The sequence below is a fragment of the Numida meleagris genome, chromosome 5 (genome assembly GCF_002078875.1).
Source record: "Numida meleagris isolate 19003 breed g44 Domestic line chromosome 5, NumMel1.0, whole genome shotgun sequence".
Taxonomy (NCBI): Eukaryota; Metazoa; Chordata; class Aves; order Galliformes; family Numididae; genus Numida; species Numida meleagris.
In genome coordinates this window covers 6,263,994-6,279,675 of record NC_034413.1, presented here as the reverse complement: position 1 = coordinate 6,279,675, position 15,682 = coordinate 6,263,994, and the positions used below count along the sequence as shown (strand labels likewise).

General features: G+C 46.5%; 1 long non-coding RNA gene across 1 annotated transcript; it reads left to right on the top strand.

Moving 5' to 3' along the window:
* On the top strand, positions 2,947-13,098 carry LOC110400204. The gene is made up of 3 exons (XR_002439698.1): positions 2,947-3,085; positions 3,641-3,731; positions 10,777-13,098. It is a non-coding gene; the product is annotated as an uncharacterized LOC110400204 (long non-coding RNA).

Sequence of the window (15,682 nt, the reverse complement as noted above, 5' to 3'; positions counted from 1 at the left end):
GCCCGGAGTTTTTGTCACCCGCTAAGGAAAGTGCGTTGGAAGGTGGTGTCCATCCCTTTCTGTCCCTCCTTTTTGATGTCCTAAAACAAAACCCGCTCTTTTCCACCGATGCTCGGCGCGGTGCCCTCCCCGTTAATCCCATTCATTTCCCTAGGGCCGCACCGACGGATGGACCGAGCCTGTCCCCGGGACACCGAAATAATGAGGGGTGGCCCCGGTGTAGCTGGTCGGGACGCACAGGGGCTCTCGAGGAAGAAGTCCGTACGGTTACATCATTTAGGAGGTGGAGGGAACCCCACCGCAGGTAGAAAGGCTCTGGTCCAGCTGATGCGGGGATCCCCCCGCGATGCTCCACGCGAGATCCGGTGTCTGTGCCACCCTGGACCGGGGGCTCCAAAACCGATGGGTCCGAGGGGAGAGGATGGGTGCCGGGGAGCGGCTTTGGGCACGGGGGGGGGGGTTCTGAAACGGGGCGAGAGGAGCAAGAGCGGCCCCGAAGGCGGAGAGGAGGATGGAGGGCTGACGGCAGAGGTCTGGAGCTCGGGGTGCTTTGGGGAGGGAATGGGGGGCTGCAAGGAAGAACCCGGCTCAAGGATTCCGTGCTGTTAAGCCGGACCCTTGGTGCTGTCTTCGAGGCTGTGTGAACAAATTCCCGCTTACAGTCCGGCCAAGCACCGGGAGCGGGGCGAGGAGCACCGGTCGCTGCCTCCCGCAACCCTCCAACTCCCCTTCGGCACCTGCGGGAAATCCGCCCAGCATCCCGCGGGTTGGTGTGGGGGGGTTGGGGGGACGGCCGCTGCCAGCCCCGCTCGAGGCGCTTTTGTCGGAGCAGGGTCCCATCCTCCATCCCTCGGCAGCCGGAGCCCTGCAGAAACTCAGCGATCCCCTGGCAGCCCCAGTGCAGCCCCAGCGCTCGGATTCACCCGCTAGTATTATTCCTATTGTTATTATTATATCAGGAGGGTATAAATAGTTCTGTTGAAAAAACAAAACAAAACAAACAAAAAAACCCAAACCACGCGGGAGGAACCCAAAACAATTTCAGCCCCTGAGTGAGTGCAGACTGAATGAGTATCGGGGACGCGGCCCCAAACACACTGCGTCGATAAGACGCGTAACTCTGCTGCCAGGTCCCGAGTGCCGGGAAGCGGCCGCTCAGATCCTTCCCGAGGCGGGGAGTGACCCAATTCCCGTTTTTTTTTTGCGGGTTCGATCCATCGCTGTGTCACTAATGGAGCGACCTGGCCGTGGTTGTGCTGTGCTCGCAGAGTGCGTGGAGCTGCGGCTCTCCGCGTAGGGCCGGGCAGGGCACGCAGCCACTGCTGTTTTATCTTTTGATAAAGGCGGTATCTGGGAAGAAAGTGAATTCCCGTGGGTTGCGAGAGAGAGAGATTCCCAGATAACCCGCCCGTGATCTCATTTGTAACCCACCCGATCACGGCTATTTTATTTGGCAACGTGCGCTCGGGTTGAGATGCGCTGGGATGAGATGTGATGGGGTGGGATGTGGTGGGATACTGGGACATGAATGTGATGCTCAGAGCCTTTTGTGAGGTGTTTTCTCCCGTGTCATCCCCTGCTCCCTGTGACTGCCTGCCCCGGGGCTGCCACACCGCGCTTCTCGGGGTTACAAAGAAAGAGAACGAAAGAGGAAGACCGGGTTTGGAAAGGCTGTTCAAACAAAACGTGAAAGGGTCTCTTCATAAGAACAACGTTATGGCGTTTTACTTCTCGGGGAGTGAGAAATAACGTCAGATCTGGGCTACGGCACCCTCAGAAATCTGCAAGGAAGAAAGGGAAATAGAAATAAGGACAGAAAGAGAGCAGAAGAAGAAAGAAAAGACAGAAGAAATGGGTGAACAAAAAGGGAAGAAAGAAGTAGAAGAAAGAAAGGAAGAAAAAAGAAATAAATAGAAAAAAGAGAAGAGAGAAAAGAAGAAAGAGAAAAAAATAGAGGAAGAAAGGAAGAAATAAAAGGAAAGAAAGAAAAGGAAAGAAACAGAGGCAATGAAGGGAATTGCCATGTGTGAAAGGAAAGCACAAGGTTGCAGTGTGGAAATTAATGAAGATGTCACGCAGCCGTTGTCACAGGAGCATAGGGAAGGGTCGCGAGTTCAGCACGGGCCGGCTGGGAAATTCACGCCGATTTGCCTTTGGGAGAGTCAAGGGCTTTCGGAAATCCGCTTTCTTTCCACCATTGTGGCAAAGTCCCCAAAGGTTGGGTTCGGTTTTCTTTTTTTTATCGATTTTCTCCCGTAAACGCGGGCCGTTCCGAGGACCCCGCTGGGAACGCCGAGAGCCGCGGGGGGGTTCCCGTGTGCCAGAGCCCCTCCGCCGCCACAGGAACGGCTCAGCCCCGCGCGTCCCCGTGCCCCGTCCCGTCGGTGCTCAGAGCAGGATTGGAGCTGGGGACAGCGCTGCCAGAACGTGGGGAAAAGGCTCTTGGTGGTGGTTTCTTTCCGCCCTGGGCGTGGGGCAGACCCCGAGCCGAGGGGACACCGACCCCGCCGCTCCCCGCAGCCCCGCCGGGTGCCGCCTGCGCGGAACGGAACGAGCCGGATACGGGGCCGCTCCTTTTAGGGTACGGGGATAACATTTAGGCGGCTCCCGCCCGCGACTCGGTTGGAAAAGGGGCACGAGGCGACGCTGACACCAGTTTAATTAAGCAAGGCTCCTGTACCTTCGGGGGGATTGCATCAGTTAGCATGAAATATTCATACGGGAGCTCTCCCGAGCCGCTCCGTTTAATCATCCCTGCTGCAAACGCAGGGCTCCGGCTCTCTACACGTGTGCCATTCATTTCCATGACCTCATCCGCACACCTCCGGGAGGCGGGGCCCATTCTGACAACCCCCCTGGGGGGGGACACCGGTGTCCGTCCCGTCCCGTGTCCCCGTTCAGCCCGCGGCCGATCCGCGCCGTTTCGCACTCAGCCGGCTCAATTACCGCAATTATTATATTCCTATTAAAAAAAAATAAAATAAAAAAAAGCAAGGGTGGAGGGGCGTAAAGCAAAACACCCAGAAGGAAAAGAATGCGCCGTCGACTAATTTAAACCAGTTCGAGTGGACGGGCTGTCAGTTCTGTAAGTAAACGATGCCGTGTTGACTCAGATGTTTCTCGCCGTGATCGCTGCCGGACCCGCAGCCCCCGGGAACCCTCACAGGGAGAGGACATCGGGCTCCGAAGCGATGAGCCCCGCTCCCACCTCTCCATCAATCACGGCTTTATTGGGTGTCACCGGGCGGGGTGTGGGGAGAGCAGCGCACGTTAAGTGGTGCCATTAGGCTGCAGCGCAACAAGCGGAGAGGAGGTAATTGGCAGCAATTCGCGGCCCCAGTCCGCTGACCTGTTAATCTGCTGCCACCAGCGCTCAGCCAGGGAAGGAGGGAAAAAAAATAAAAGGTACGGAGCGCGGGGGGGGGAAAAGTCTCACCGGCAGCAAAGCGCAGTGTTTGGGTGGGAGGCCCCATGCAGGGCCCCGTCCCACATCTCGGTGTCTGGAGGTGTGAGGTGGGAACTAGCACAGGCGGAGGCCGATCGCTCCAAAACAATTCCCTCCCAAGGTTACGTTGCGTCTGGGAGAGGAGATAGGCCCCGGCGTGGCTGGAAGGAAAACACTGTCGGTGATTTTTAACAGGTGGCTCTGAGCTTGCTGTGCTGTGAGGAGCTTGGGATAGGAACCGTGACCGCCCCCAGATCGACCTTGTTCTACAAAAAGTGGAATTCAGGTGGGACCCGTGGAACTACTACCACCACGGTGTATTTCTTTTTCCATTTTTTTTTTTTAATGTCAGAAGACGCGCAGTGTTCTTGAATCTGTTTCTTTTTATCGCAGCATTCCATCTTCTTTTTTATTTTTTAAATGTGAAGTTTTTGTTTAACAGAGCAGCTGTGGGTGCCCCATCCCTGGAGGTGCCCAAGGCCAGGTTGGATGGGGCCCTGGGATGCTGATCTGCTGTGGGGCACCCAGCCCTCAGCAGTGGGTTGGAACTACATGAGCTTTAAGGTCCCTTCCAACCTAACTATGCTATGATAATTATTGGGAAACCTTCCTAGAAAAAGATCTTGGGATCTTACTTCAAACATATGGCCCCAGACAGTGGCCCTTGCTGGGCAGAGACAGTCTCCATGTCTGGGTCCCACACATGAGGACCTGGGGTATTTTTTATTATTCATAAACCCTTCACATCGGTAAGTTTCAGACTTCTTTTTATTGCTGATGAGCTGCTCCCTCCCGCACGTGCACACAATTGATCTACTCAGAACACGCTTGGGTTCAAGTCCAAATCAATGAATAAATTACACAGATGGGTTTCGTTGCTTCTATATTTGCCACATATAACAAATCAGCAAAAATGTTCGGCTCGTTAGCTGGGACAATACAATAGTGGAGGGGTCAAATACGAGCATGAAAGAAGTGCTCATTTTTTTTTCCTGTGCTGTGGCTGATGGTTGGCTGAGCAGCCGTGGTTTATGCCAGGCATCTCCTCTAATATAACATACTTGTGAGAAAGCTCACAGCATTAGTACATGACAGAATTAAAAATAACTCTCTTAGGCTAAATTACATGTTGTGGAAAGTTCCAGCTATGTTCATCTCATGACAATATTTTAAAGCAGAAAAGCCATCCTTTTTTTTTTTTTTTAAATTATTATTTTTTTTTTACAAGACATAACAGCATCCCAGTAGTAGCTTAACCATTGCAGGGGGTATACGCAGTACGTTTGGGTTGTATACTAGGGACTGGCAAATCTACATGCTGTATAATGATGGCTTCATCATAGAATCATAGTATGGCTTGGGTTGAAAGGGACCTCAAAGATCATCTGTTTTTAACCCCTGTGCTGCCTTCCACATGCAGATCAAAGCTGTGATGGAGTTATGCACGCACTTACGGCCCTTGTTTGACACTGGTACATTTTCTTAGTTTTTAGAGTGACACAAATACCACCCTGTTTTTTTCTGCCTATCCATTGTCACCACTGAGTTATTAATCTAATATAAGAATGGAACCATTGGGTCAAACAGTGGAAACCCTCCCAGTTCTGGCCCTGGGATGACTATGGTGTTCACTCACATTCAGATCGCTTCACTCCTTGCACTGCTGACTGATGTGCACTCTGATCCATACATGGCCCAGAAAATCTTCTGAGTACCACAGAGACCTTTAACCATCATGTAGCTCTTGGACCATTTCCATTTAAGGATCCATGGCTGGCGTGTGCTGCACCCCATTGAGCACTGGTGGGGCTCTGTGCTCTGCACATGGCAATCTCCAATGCCTGAAAAGGCAGAGACATGCTCATCCATGTGCCCCCCCCATCTTATTTATTTATTTAGTTTCAGTTTTATTATTATTATTATTTTTAAGTCTCTTTGGCATCTGAGTGAGATGCAGGTGGCAATTTGGCAGACTGGACTTAAAATGACTTCCAAGTGGGATAGCTCTGTGTAATGTGAGTAGGGAGGGTCCTCCGACCTGGGGTACTGCAGGAGAACCAAGCCCTGTCCCTGCCCATTCCCTCTGAGAGGGAAAAAAAGCTGAGTGTCTTCTAGATGGTACCTCTAGGGCACACTGCTCTCCCATCAAGAGGAGCAGCGGGGCAGGTGGATGTCTGCCCGCAGGTGCTCCACAAGGACAAACCTTGTTCCTCTGTACAACACCCGGCGCAGTGAAATCCTGGCCCATTCCTGAAGCTGCCAGGATCTCCTGCAGTGCAACCAACAAGTACACAATACATCTGCAGCCGAGCTCGCAAACCTTTCATGTTATTTATGTACTAATCTGAACAGCGTGGGCCAGATTTTCATCTTAGTTATGCTGGAGTAAATGAGATATGGGTTTGGCCACAGATCCAGAAGATCTATAGTCAATCAGTGCTCCTAATGTGCTCATCATGGAAATATCTTGGCATGGTGCGGCTGGCCCACTTCAGTGTGACTAGAATAGCAAAGCATTATATTAAGCAAACAGAACAGTTTGATTTATAGATTTGTGGTAAGAATAGTTCAGTTTTCCAGGGTGTTCAATTTAATTAACATTCTCCAGGGAAAAAACTGCTATTGTTTCCCTAACCACATGCCTTCCAATACAAAATAAACTCTTGCTGGTGTGTATGTGCCACTTAATTATCCTAAATGGTTCCTTTAGAAAGTTGTCTATTGACCTGCTTCTACACTTCACAAGTGGAGCGTATCCCATTCACTCCAGAGTGTGTATCTACCTGCACTTAGTGAGAAAGATACCAGATGAATTTTAACTCTGCTAAAACACAAACACAACCTGCTGCATGCAGCATTGCCATTCGGTGTGCGGAGATAGGGCTGTGAGGTGAGTGTACACAGCCAATAAATGGCAGCAATAGAATCATGGAATCATAGAATCATTAGAACTGGACCGGAGTCTGGTCCAACTCCCCGGTAATGAACAGAGACATCTACAGCTCAGTCAGGTGCTCAGAGCCCTGTCCAGCCTGACCTTGGGTGTCTACAGGGATGGAGCATCCACAGCCTCTCTGGACAATGTGTGCCGGTGCCTCACTACTTTTGTTGTAAAAAACATTGTCCTTATGTCCAATCTAAATATCTCCTCTTTTAGTTTGAAACCATTTCCCCTTGTACTATCACAGCTGACTCTGCTAAAAAGTCTGTCTTGTTCCTTCTTATAGCCCCTTTTAGATTCTGAAAGGCCCCTCTCAGGTCTCCCCAGAGCCTTCTCTTCAGGCTGCACAGCCCAGGCTCTCTCAGCCTGTCCTCGTAAGGAGGTGTTCCACCTCTTGGGTTATTTCTGTGGCCCTTCTCTGGATGCACTACAGCAGCTCCAGGTCCAATACCTGCAGCTCTAAGCACTCGGGAGCTGCTCCATGGTTTGGCTATGCTGGTGCTTAGGGGTTAAGTTGCAGCACAGGCTGGACCCAAGCAGCCCCTTGTAAGGATGCTGTGCTAATCCCAGTGTCATCCTTCGGGATGTGCCTGCCCTGCCACCCCTGGGATCTAGCTGCTCCTCAAGATGGAGAGCAAGAAGGTGCTGGGGCTCCATGTATCCCAGAGCTTAAGTGGGAACAGCACGGGGCACAGTGAGTGCAGTGGTGTGGGACGGAGGAGGGCGAGCTGTCGTGTTGTTGAGTCAGAAGTGAGAGCTGGCTGCAGCCGGCTCCGACTGAACACAATAAACAATCCCACTTGCAACATGCTGTACTATTTAAGGGCTCGGAGATGCCAGTGGGAGCTTTGCCTGGATAGCAGGCAGAGAACAGGTCCTTATTTTCTCTCGTGTCTCTCAGACGTAGTGCAGCCCCACATGTGTGATGGGGCCGGGTAGCGTGGGGATGCAGTGGGAGCGGGGGCCGGGCGAGGAGGACAGCCCCACAGCACATCACTGCTGCTGTCTCATCTTTAGTTTTTACTTTCCAACAGCAGCATCTCATTTTTTTTTTTCCCTCTTGGGTAAAAAATTAATCCATATTCTAGGGAAAGATTAGATATTTTTTTCTCTGCTGTGCAATGCAAAGCAATTTATTGCAGGGTCCCAGAAGTTGTGTTGCTCCCTCATGCAGCACCACAGACTCAAGCATAAAGCAACAGGTTAAAATATACTCGTTCATAAGCTACTAACGTGTTAAACTGGTCAAAACAGCCAGCATTCTCCCTAATATGATTGTGTATAGTTTTCTTAAATGTGGAGGCAGCTTTCCTGAGAAGCATATTTCAGACACATCTAAATTATATTACGAGTCAAGGCCCAATTTGGTAACAAGCTGTGAGACATCAAGGATGTTTTAATGAAGAATTCACGCTGGAAAAATGTATGTCACAAGACATATGAATAGATGCCTCCATGATTACTAACCCTTTGCTCCCCGTGCGCTGATTTATGGTTAAATGCGATCCACCAGAAGGATTCAGATGAGGTCTGTGCCTCCAAATGGCCACTTGGGTCTCTTCTCCAGAAGGCAGCACTCAGAAACAAAGCAGCATCAGCAGAGATGCCTGAGGTTTGATTTGAATTTTGCTCTAGTTGACTGATACTATTTATACCCCAGGCTAATCAGAACCAGGGCTGTTTCATCACACTAAATGTCAGGAAAAATATATCATGTGCATCAAGGGAGAAATCTTGGCCCCACTGAAGTCAATGGCAAAACTCCCATTGATTTCACTGGGGCCAGGATTTCACCCTGAATAAAAACTCATGTTTTAGATGCAGTTTAAGTGGCAACAGGTTTATCTGTGAAATTATTTAGTAATTGTTTTGGGGAAAGATATATTGCTGAAATGCAACTATGTATTTATTTAGCCTTTACGGAGCAATTGACGCTTTCACGAGCAGCGCAAAGGAGCTTAAGTGGACCCACCTCAAGGTTGAATACGTATGAAGTGCGGTTGGGCAGCTATTAGAAGACATAAATGAGTACAACTCAATGTCTTCAGACAAAATTTCACTAATAAGCTCCTGGGTTTGCATCTGGATGATCCAAATGTGAATATTTTTCCTTCTGAGTGACGTAGGATCTCACCAGGGCTCCAGTGCAGCGGATGTAACATATTGGAGTTGATGAGCCTGTTGGACATGAGCTTGCAGCTCTCTGTCCTGCTCCCACACTAATTGAACACAGCCCCAGGCCTGCAGTGCTTACCAGGCTCCAGCAGCACTGAGCAGACCCAATGGTCTTGATAGGAAGATGGGCAACACGTCGCTGCAGGCTTTGGTCATCCTCAGAAAGGTCTGGGGAAGCCCTCCATTACACAGCCTTGTTTATTTTTTTTTTTAATTGAGGGTTTCTCATCTTCCTAGTTAGCTCTGCAAAGGAGCAAAGTGTTATGACCCAGGACTCCATACTTGCAGAAGCCACGTTCTGCTGCGACAATTCGCAAGCAGAAAAATAGGCTTGTTTTCTCCGGCTATTTAGTTCACATGGTGTATTCCTCCAGCTATGTAATCAATACTTTGAAAAGTAACTGGAAGATCAAGAACCCAGCTTTGCATTTCAGTCAAAAGAATAGCCAGTAATAAAAGAAAACAACAAAACAACCATACACAAACAACACTTGGTGATCTGAAAGCACCATTTTCCCCTTCAAAGCTCTTTGCTGTAGTGAATGAATCACACTTCTTTTAACCAAAACCATAAATCTTATATCCAAAATATTCCCTTGTTTTGACCGGAGCTAATCAGGCTGATTAATTTTTCCACAATTTTCCCTGAAAACCGCACTGTGGCATCACTTCAGCACTGACTGCCCACTTTGTACAGACACTGCTCGTTCCTGAAATACTTAGGTTTCCTGGGAATTTACAGTGGGTCACTTCCAAGTACTCAGTAAGTCTGATCTTGTTTAAATTATGTGAATGGACAAAATTATAGCCTTTGATGCTACGTTGTGAAAACATTTAATCTATTTTGTTTTTCGCTTTCCTTTGACTGGTACAAGAAACAAAGCATGGGAAAGTAGGCACGTCATGATTTATGGGTGAGTGGCCAGTCACATTTGGAGCTAATCTGTTTTCCAAACATTTACACTTCCTAAGAAACATTTTCTCCAAAATGATAACTCCTGGAAGTGGATACAGGACTGGTCAGAGAGGAGGAAAACATGACATTTTATGTAGTCACCGTGATTAAGGTCCTGTCCAATTAGCTTTAACAAGACAGAGTTAGGGAACCATCCTAAAATATACTGAGGAGAGGAAAATATTAAGAAACAAAGAGGCTTCTGGTCTCAAAGGAGCAGAGAAAAGAATTTCAAACCATCCTGACGAACGAGTGTAACCACAGCTTGATGGAGGGACAAAAATGGGACAACTCTGTCTCTGAGAACTCGTGTTGAGATTAAAAAAGCAAACAAAAAAATAAATTATTTCAGTTCTAGACTGCTAATTCGGCTCCATCAATCAATTAGTCACAGTCATCTGATAGTTATTGAGCATGTCCTCTCTGGAACAAAATGGTGGTCTCAGCACTGGCTCTAGGGGACATCTGGTAGTATTCTAACAGTGTTCTAACAAAACAAGGTTTCTGCTTGCCATCATTGCTGGGCATCTCCATAAGGAGGCCAAAGGACTTTTTGAGCAAGAAAGTAATAACTGTAAAAACAAAACACACAACAACAGTTATTGTTAACTCACAAGAGAAAATTATACAACTGCATGAGGGTGGCAGCAATCACACAGCCAAAGGGGATTCCTGCAAAGGAGGGCTGAGATCTGAGACGCAGTCTGGGGCTGGATTGGGAAAGCACCTGCGACCACTGCTGTCTTGGCCAGCAGAACAGGGACCAGACCAGGGTTTGCAGCCCTGTAGAGCTACAAACACCAGCTGCAGGAGCCCAGAGTCCCACCTCCGTAGCCAGCAAACACCGTGTAGCCACATCTCCTCTCCTCTGCACTGACTCAGGAGGCTGATAACACACCCAACAGTGAGCTGCTTTCGCCTTTGCTTTCCTGTCTTCTCTAGAGGAAAGAGAAAAACTGTCAGAGTCCATGAGTCCTAACTCCCTTGTGATCACTTCACTGATGTATAAAGAGAGGATTTTCACCAAATCCATGATAAGGATTGGAACATAACACTTTATCATTCCAATGTTGGCCCTAAGGTGATAATTTAAATGAATTTTGCATTCTGTGCTGATTTATGGTGGCTAAATTAATGTAATAAAACTTCCCAGACCCTTTTCATGTGTATTATTGATAAAAACACTCGCTAAAAGAATTGTGAAAATCTATCTTTCTGAGCTTTCATACTTGATGCTGGCATCTGTTTTTCATTTAACAGGATGACTGAAATGAATGTAACTACAAAAAACTCAAACAACCAAATGTGTACATATCATTGTGCAAAAACAGTCATTTCATCACTCACTGATGATCAGCTCTGATTTATTTGAACAGACTCTCAGCGTCTGCCTTTCCTTCTTGCCCAGGACTTGAGTTCAGCAGGAGTTTTTCTTAGGCAAGGTCTTCAGGCTCTGACCCAGACATATCCATCTGCAACAACAACAACTGGAAAGGGCTGTGTGCATTGTAATAGCGGAGTGAATCAGAAATACGGAGGAAGACTTTAAGTTTCCATTTGTTCACAAACTCCTGTGCTTTGATATGACTGTAGGGCATTTAGAAATTTTTACACATAGTGTTTGAAATGTCCCATGGAGGGGTGGGATAACTCAGCACTGCAGCCTAAACCCACCCAAATGCCCCACAGTGGCATCTGAACATTTCCTTGGAAGAATGTCCTGGTGTCTTTTTCATGCTGTTCTGACTTTGTTCTCATGAATAATGGAACAAACACAGCGGTGCAGCCAGGACAAATGTCACACCAAATTCATCAGGCAGACAGCAGCAGCAACACCATTGGGTGTTCACCGTGCTAAAACAGGGCTAGGAAGCCTGGACCAGCGAGAAAGACACCTGGTTGGGATGTACCTCTCAGCGATCTCCCTGCTTTCCAGCAGTTTTTCCTAATGACATTTCTTTCAGATTCCTGACTCTTCCAGTTCTTCTCAATGTGCAACATCACAGCTGTATGCCTGTGGAACAGCGTGGAAAGGGACAAATCCTCAGGAATTTTGGATCTGCAGCCTTCAATCAGCCTCGGGGGAGCTGTCCAGGCTCAGAAGACATCCATCAAGTTCTTACTCCAAACAAATCCTCTGTCATCTGCCTCATCCCGTACCCTCTGAAGCCGGTGGGAGTCCTACCAGATAATTCAATAGAAATTGGCCCAGGACTCACCTAAATCACACCTGTTCCTTACTACATAACGTGATAAGCTGCAAAGGTTTGTTTTTTAATTGGACACTTAATACCAGCTTTGGCAGGTGATTAAACTGTGATTTACTTCCAAGGGAGATAAGAAGTAAATTTCAAAGGAGTTCTGGCTATGTGGTTTAACAGCACAGTGATTACACAGGGACATTTTGGAAGAACAGGGCAAGGTAAGGAAGAACCAGGCATGGGAGTTATTTTTGTTCCTACACTCAGAAGACTACATGCGATTAGAAAACGACAACAAATTAGAGCAACGTTTAAGCAGTTAGAAAGTTAGAGATTCTGACTGGACATCAAAATTGCCTTACAAATGTTTAATCAGGAGCCAATGAGGAATGTGTTTCCTCTCCAGCTGAAATGGAAGCAGCCAGTGCTATCAGAACGTCGATGTATACAAATCAAACAGTAAAGCTTAGCTGTCTCCCATGGGTAAAATAAAGAGGCATGAAGTAGGGACTTGTCAGTCATCAAAGCCCTTATTAATAGCAACTGCTGCTTAAGGAGCGTGGCTTCTCGTTGTTGCAAGCAGGAAGTTATAGCACTCCAATGAGAAAGCAAACATTTCATTTCATGCAAAGCGAGCGTTACATGTCAGAATGAAAAAAAAAAGAAAGTATGGGGAAAACAGATTGCACTAGAAGTCTGCACATGGGATATTAATAAAGACTTTTTTTTTGCATTCTGCATGACAAAAAATAACATTATCAAGCACAGGATTAAAATAGTCTAACTGTTATCAGGGCAAATTTGCAATGAGGAAAGAGCAAGAGTTCACACCTGTCAATAGATGGGTTTCATCTGCCACACTCACCTGGTTGCTCAGCAAATCTTTTGGTATTTTGCAAGGACTAATTTCAACTGTATGCTTCTGTTCAGCTGGTTGAGATTACTGTAGGCTTCTTTGTGAAGGTGTCAGCTGCAGTCCTCTGTGTAGAAGGCATCATAGGTACTTGGGTTAAGAAAACTCTATGACAGGGCCCAGGGTAGTCTATCTTCTGTACTCAGATATGGATGATAGGTGCTGTTTTGGGCATAGAACAAAGTGCCTGAATGTGGCTGCTGTTCTGGGCTAGGCTATCCCTACTGAGGCTTTCTTTTCCTCCACTTCGCTGGTGTTTCCACATATCCAGCATGAATACTGTTCTAGGTCCATTTTAAATGAGATGTAGAATTTTAAAAGTAGTACAACAGCAGTAACAGAGGCAACACGTATTTCTACAGGAAGACATGGTTGCTTTGGGATGGAACTACAAAATGGAAGAGCAATGTGACGTGAACGAGAATATGATCTGATAACAAAATAAAAGCAGTCTCAAAAATCATTAAAGAGGTTTTGCACTTGTTTCCTGGTAGTTCTAATTTAATCATTTTCATCTGAATAATAAATATTTTTTCTCAGTTTTTTTTCCTAATAATACCGAAAAGAGCAACATCCTGCATGGTGTGTGTAACTAGGTCAAAAATGGCAGTAATTACAGAATAATGGCTTGGAAAGGCAGTATTTCAGGACAAGGTGTTTCAAGGCAACAACTTCAGTAGTAAGAATGACAATGGTATTTATTGCAGGAAATCCCTTGCAAGAAAAATATCTGCCTATTACAGACGGCAATAAAGTAAAAATTTTGCCTTAGGCGTATTTCTTCCTAAGGCAGATCAGTAAATATCTGAGTAGCAGAAACATTAAAATACCTGTAACTAGTAAGAATTTACAGTTCTACAAAAATGTTGTCAACAATATGTAGAGGTGCTTTAGAGATAAGTGGGTATTTACCAAAGATTTATGGATTATGGCATTTTGTGACATCGTAAAATGTGGGGAATCTGAGCGCACGATTATTTAACTGGTCAGCCAAAGTCTCTCCTTAGACTATTAGGTGGTGCCATACATCACTGCTGGGGTTATTTCCTTGAAAGGTCCTGGAAAAGGTGTTGTATATCACAAACAGCCCATGACCTCAGAAGCCAGACTGTGAGCACCTTTTCCTCCATTAGCAGTCAAAGTTAATACCCTTTGTGCGTGTGTTTTCTTTTCCCGAAAAAAATTAATTACCTCTGAGATCCTTTTTTCCAGATTGAAGCCATGACCTCCACATTACGATGGTGTTGGTAATCGACTTTATTTTGAGTCTGATGATTCATCATGCACTCATTATATGTGATTTTCTTGTGTGCTGGTATAATTCATTAAAAGAATGTGGAGTTATATACACCTACTTAAAATGGGTCGAAGGAGGAATCAGCCACAACAATTTACTGCTTTCATGCAGCATGTTTCTAGTGTTTGCTGACTTTGATGAAGTCAGGATTCTCCCCCTACATTTCATAGCTATTTAGCATATAGAGGGTCTTGGGTATTGTGGAGCTTGTGTTAGCTGCTTTTAGGTGTTTTGTTGCCCCAAAGACATGTCAAACTCTGTGCTCCAAGACCAGAATACATTGATTAAGTACAGGAAGGTAATTAAGACCTTTAGTTCTGGAGGTGATCTATCCATTCACAAATTCCTCTTTGTTTCCCCTGCTCCCTTGCTTTCCCTTTCACCTTCCCAAAGGAGAAATGACACTCCACAGCTCAGGTCTGCATGTTACTGTGCAAAACTTAAGTGCAAAAAGGGACACAGATCTCCTGGAGGAACCACAGAGAGGGCAAAACAAAAGTTGTCCTGGGAGGCAGAGCCCTGCCCTGGTGGGATGGAGTCAGGGATCCAAACGGAATTTGAGAGGAAGCTGCTGGAGAGACCAATCTGCATGGAGATGTCAGAGTGGTGTCTCTCTTCTTTTCATGGAAAGGGACATCGGGAGCTAAAGGGAAGACCCGATTGCTGGAAAACATCTGAAAAATGAAACAGCAGAGAAACCAGTCGACACAGAGGAATTGCAGCAGCCAACGAGAATGGAGGGATTTGCATATCCAGAGAGAAGCTGCTGGGAAAGAGCTGCGAAGGGATTATGCAAATCCCTGATTGGGTGAATGTGGCTGATTGCCAGAGCAGGGGATGCGCACGCTGCACCGTACCTGGGTAACGATTATGCAAATTGCACACCCCCAGCCAGAGTGCAGTGCAATTGGCGAGATGAGGGAAATTGCAGTTCCGCATCAATAAGTGTCCAGCGCTCAGCAATCACACCTCGCTGCAGGATGGAGTCAGCGCAGGCAGGAGCCTCTGACAGCCCCACTGCATCCATTGGATGCTTGGACGCCGAGCGGCACCATCCCTATCAAGCAGATGGGTGTTTGGGTTGCCATTTGCATTTACTCTGGCGTCAAAGGGATGAGAAAATGGAAGCTCCAATGAGAACTTCTCCATGTTGCCTGCAGTTGTGTGATCCCAGTGAAAATCTATTCTTGGTCAAAGAAAGGATGAAGAAGGCAAGTAGATGAGCTCCAGCCTTAACTTACGTGGGAGAGATCTGTAGGGACTGGAGATACAATCGAAACATCTGATTTTTAGTATTTACATATAATAACTTTTATTCTGTGATTTTTAGGAGAGCAATGACATATAGATTAATAATGAGAAGAAGACATTGCCCATTCACAGTTACAATCAATATTTAATATTCATAAGTTTATTTTTATTCCTTTTTTCCGCCTTTTTATTCCACTGTGCACCAATATATGCCTACACGTCTTCACTCCAGCATCAGTTCTCATCCAGCATAGCAATGTCTCAGAATAATTTAATTTTGCCCTTAACATTTTCAGGAGCATTTTGCAAAAAGGAACGTCATTCCCATGGATGCTAAATTCTGAAACACTTCTGTAATTCTCACTGAGAATGCTAAAATGGCAGGACTCATGAAATCTTGGGAAATGCACTAATGATGATGTACAATGAATTGCAAGATAACATTACCACTCTGCAGTTTCCATAGCTGACGGGCAGATGAGTATCAGATGTCAAGGTGATGGG